This window comes from Pleurodeles waltl, chromosome 4_1 (assembly GCF_031143425.1).
Source record: "Pleurodeles waltl isolate 20211129_DDA chromosome 4_1, aPleWal1.hap1.20221129, whole genome shotgun sequence".
In the NCBI taxonomy this organism is placed as follows: domain Eukaryota; kingdom Metazoa; phylum Chordata; class Amphibia; order Caudata; family Salamandridae; genus Pleurodeles; species Pleurodeles waltl.
The window spans coordinates 752,746,716-752,751,859 of record NC_090442.1 but is presented as its reverse complement, the minus strand read 5'-3'; the positions used below and the strand labels follow the sequence as shown (position 1 = coordinate 752,751,859).

At 46.0% G+C, this 5,144-nt stretch overlaps 1 pseudogene; it reads right to left on the bottom strand.

Moving 5' to 3' along the window:
• Positions 1–673: 673 nt before the first annotated feature.
• Positions 674–1,905, bottom strand: LOC138287191 (craniofacial development protein 2-like; annotated as a pseudogene).
• Positions 1,906–5,144: the final 3,239 nt, after the last annotated feature.

Sequence of the window (5,144 nt, the reverse complement as noted above, 5' to 3'; positions counted from 1 at the left end):
AGTAGGTGGTGTTCTGCTGGTGTGGCGCTGCTGCTGGCAGCAGCGCCACCTTACCGCCGCCTGCTGCCATGACCGTTGACGGAATTCCACCAGCTTTCTAGCTGTATTCTGCCTACGTTCATAATGCGGTTGGTGGCTGGTAGCCATGGCAATGGTATGTTGGCAGCCGTGGCAGTAGGCGGCATTTGCGGCCAATGTTATAAAGAGGGCCTTTGTGAGGGGTTAATAGAAGGGTTATCCCTCTGTAGTTTGTTCAGTTACTCAGCTCACCTATCTTGGGCATCTTGTTGAGATATTCCTCCTTCCAGTCTGATGGTACCTTTTCCTCTTCCCAGATCCTTCCAAACATTTGTAGAGCATCCCTACTGATGTTACAATATTTACCTTTAATGCCTCTGCAGGAATGTTGTCAGTTCATACTACCTTCCCATTTCTCAGATGCTTGATTGTTTGTTGTATTTCTTCCTTTGTTGATCTGCTGCAGCTAAATGGCAAGGCCTTCTTAGCTGGCTATATGTCTGGTAGAGACTGCAGCATGGCCTGGTTCAGCAGTACTTCAAGTTGCTCCATCGATCTCCATTGTTGACCTTCGTTACCCACAATTGTTTTCCCAGCTTTGTCTTTAACAGATCTTTCTGAATTGCTGTGTGTGCTGGAGAGGTTTCTTGCTATGTCAGAAAGTTCCTTTCTGGGATTCTGTGGCAAGACCATCAATGAATCTTCGCTTGTCTGGTTTTAAGCTTCTCTCTGCTTCCTTGTTGGGTTTGGTGTATTCTCCTTGAGCTTTTGCTTTTTCTGCTCTTGTTTGGCTGGCGTTGACTGCAGCTTTCCTTTCCCTTCTCCCTTGGATTTTGTGGCGAGTCACAGCGGAGATCCATTCTTTATGCTAGTGTTTCTTGTGATGCAGTACCTCCTGGCAGGCTGATGTCACTGTTTCTTTGATCTTTTCCCACTGGCATTCTACTTGGTCTCTGTTGTCCTCTAGTCCTTGCAGGTCTTGAAATGTGTTTCTGAGTGTAACTGAATAGGAGTATGGTGTTATATCGCTGGTGTTGGTTTGTTGGTTCCATCCATGCTTTCTTCAGCTTTAGCTTTATCCTAGCAATGACAAGGTGATGGTCTGACTCCACATCCACCCCTATCATCATGCTTACATCCTGCATGGACTTCCAGAACTTCTTGGGAATGCAGACATGATTGATCTGATTCTCTTTTGAATGATCTTGTGACTGCCATGTTGCATTGTGTGGGCACACACTGCTGCCAATCACCAGACTGTTCAGCGCACAGAGATCTGTGAATCTTCCACCATTCTCGTTCATGTCACCAAGACAATGCTTGCCCATGACTTCTTTGTACCCAGTGTTGTCACTTCGAATCTTGGCATTGAGGTCCCACATCAGTATTGTGATGTCTTGCTCAAGGGATTTCTCCAGGATGGATGGACTTGAGTCTGCTATAAAACAGTTCTTTTTCCTCTTCCTTTCTGTCATTTGTAGGTGCATAGCCCTGGATAACATTCATGTTAATCCTCTTTTTCTTTGTGCAGAAGTTTGCTCTGATGATTTAGGGACTGTGGGCTTCCCCTTAAATCAGAGCTCTATTGTCTGCTGGGGTTAGCAGCAGTGCTAGTCCCTGAGTATGTGTTGCATTCTCTTTCCTGTGTCCAGAATACAGTAGCATTCCTCCTAGAGACAGTCTTTTCTATGCGGTCTGTGTCCATATGATCTTGCTGATGTCAAGCAGGGCAAGGTTGTATTTTTTCAGTTTTGCTCCTACTTGGGATGTTTTGCCTGTCTCGTACTTGGTCCTCATGATCCATGTCCCAGTGGTGATGGTCTTGGTTGAAAGCAGGTGGATCGGCTTTGTGGCTTCTAGCGATCTCTGCCTTTCACTAGAATCCATCATAGTTCTTCGTGAAGGAGATTCCTCTCCCCTATCGTTGGGATGTCTTTTGGTTGACGTTACTGTAGCTAGGACGTTTTGACAGGGTGGGGTAGCTAGCCTCACACATAACCCTCCTCTTGTCACAGCTGTGCTAGAGACCAGTCATGGCATAGTTGATAGCCTTCCTGACATACTCAAAATGATCGCCTTAGTGCAGACCTGCCAACCATTAAAAAATAGTCACCTTGTGAGAGAAGATGAGGGGCTGAGCAGTGTCAGGGCCAATCACTTCCTATGCAGACATATAGGGGTGGAGCCAGAGAGGGATTTTGTGCTGGCCACAACACCCACCTCTTCAACCTGCAGATACACAAGAGGCTTCTTCAAAAACTGTAATCAACTGAGTCTGTGCATAGGCTTTACACAAGAGTTGGATTCCCTAATTATCTGGAGAGGTTTCCAACTCACTCTGCTCAATGTGTTAGATCAGCTCTTCACCAAGTGAGCATATGAGGACCTCTGATATAGAGGATGTAGCACGACCCCCAACAGCTCCCACAGAGCTGGTGGGCCCCCAGACTTCCCCATCCAAAGAGAGCCCTGTTAGTCCCCTTTGTGTGTGTAATGGTTTGAACAACAACAGCTTGTGAAAGTCTTTTTTCCACCGAGTATAACAACTTGCAGCATTATTGTTTTAATGTTGCTAAATTCTCCTTAGGGTTCCAGATCTGAGGCAGGGCTCAAGTTGCATTTCTGAAACTGGTGAAAGAGACTGGGCTAGAGATCCCATTTTATTGCAGTGCCAAGACTTACAGAATGGATGGGGTCCTATCCGAGGTGATGTGAGTCCCAATAGCAACCCCTCTGGAGACCGAGTTCTTTGCACACCACTTGCATCATTCACTTCCTTTGCTTCTTTCTGATGTGAGGGACTCTAGCTGCATAATAGGGAAAGCCAAAGGCCCACAAAGAATCTCTCTCTCTGTGGCCTTCCTTGGGCTTATAAGGGCCTTGCAGAGAGTCACCAGTAATCCCAGGTGGTGTAGCACATTGTTAATGAGAATTCAAGTGCCTGACATACCTACTAACCGGGATTGCTTCACTTCCTACTAAGTGTAAGCTTTTTTAATCTCCAATTTAAAACACCCCACAATAACAACTTCACATGATCACCTTATGCGTAGATAACCCTGGATCACAATATAATGTAAGTAAGAAATCGATGCATCACTGACTTTTCCGATGCACGCTCGCCATGCAGCTTTATTTATGATGCAAACCTGGTGCTTTGTGTCAAATCAACGTTTCCATTGTTTCCTATGGAATAAGACTCCCATTCTTTTGAAAATTTATATTTTGACTTGTGTATGTTGGAATTTTGCCATTTTGGTCTTTTGTGATTTAGATCAAAATTGCCTATTTTTCTAAACTGGTGTGGTATCCATTTTGTAATGTTTTCACTGTGTTACTGTGTGTGTTGGGACACATACTTTACACATTGCCTCTGAGATAAGCCTGACTGCTTGTGCCAAGCTACCAAGGGGGTGAGCAGGGGTTATCTTGAGTGTATATCTCCATTGCACTGGCTAGAATGAGGGTCCCTGTTTGGACAGGGTACAAACTGACTGCCAACCAGAGACGCCGTTTCTAACATTGGTGATCAGCGGTGCAGATTGGACTTGTATTGTAATTGACATACAGTGATTAAGTATACAGTACTGTTTTCATTGTAGATCATTACGTGTCCACATACTACTTGTCTTTGTGTTTTTGTTTTTCTCTTTTTGTACTTTCTCCTGCTTCCATGTTTTTGGTGATTTTTGATTTTTTGAACTTCTTTTGGGAACTCTGTTCTTTTTGAAAGTTTGTACTTTTGAGTGAATCTTACCAACATGTCTCAATCTGGGAGTACACAGTGTCTCAACTTAAGCAATATTGTAAGGATCTTGCCTGCCCAATCAAGAGCTCTGGGTGTAAGCCAAGGAGATTGAGAGGCACACAGCAGAGGAAGATGAGGGTGGGAATGTGCAGAGTATTCATAATGACATAGTAGATATGCCTGTTCTGCCTGGGGGGAAGGGTCTTCAGTGCAGGTAGCAGTGTGTCATCCAAGGTTCTGACTCCTGAGGAGTTGCAGGACAGACAGCCAGAGAGGTTGCACCCGTTACAATTAGAGAAGCTTAAAATATAGATGGAAGAGAGAAGGTTGACCATAGAGGACAAAAATACACTATTGGCTCATGAGCTCAGTTTAAGGGAGCTGGATCAGCGGAGGCAGTCTAGCAGACATGGTGGCAGGAGTACCTCAGTGCAGCCTGAAAGGAGGTTACACATTCCAAAGGGCTTAGTAAAGGATTATAAGGAGGATGATATCTATTGGTGGTTTAAGGCATATGAGTCAGTTCTCCACATTAACATGGTCCCTAAACCACATTGGGGGGAGGGTCTGAGGAAGTACTTTGAGGTAGAGGGGAGGGATACTCTGACATCCTTAGGGGATCCTCAGGGACTCATCTTCTCTATCATGAAGGATGCCCTACTCACAAGATATGGTCTCACCCCTGATCAGTACAGAGATAAGTTTAGGTCTAACAAAAAGAAGGAATCCCAAACTTGGTTGGAATGTGTTGACTCTTTCTGCAGGTCACTGGATAGTTGGGTGAAGGGCAGCAAGGTGACAATGTATGAGGGGCTGTACAATTTGATTGCTTGGGAGCATTTGTCCAGTCTTTGTTTCCAGAGCCGCACCAGCACCTGATTGACAACAAGCTGACTGACCCCAGAAAGCTTGCACAGGAAGCAGACCAGTGGGAGAGCACCATGGTCCAAAGGAGGTATGGGGGAGACCATGGCAAGGGTGGGCAGGGTCCCCATCAGAAGAAGTATGGGGGTAAGGTTAAACAGGGGGAGTTTTCTAAAGGGCCCCAACCTAGTTCCCAGGGTAAGGATTCCAAGCCCCCAGTATAAAAGAAACCATGGGTCTATACAGGGAAACCTGCAGAGAAGGGTCCCCACAAGTGCTTTGCATGTGATCAGGTGGGTCACATGAGGGGGGTCCCAAATGTCCCAAGGGGACACAGGCACCCACTGGTGCTCAGTCACAGTGTTTGGCCAGTGTAGCTCTTGGGGATGAGCTGATTCCAGGTGGGTGGGAGCCAGCTGAGACGACCCTTGTCTCACTAGGGGACAGTGAGATGGCCCAGAGGACCCTATTGCCTGAGAACACTAAGAAATACAGGCAGTGGGTGACCTTCAGT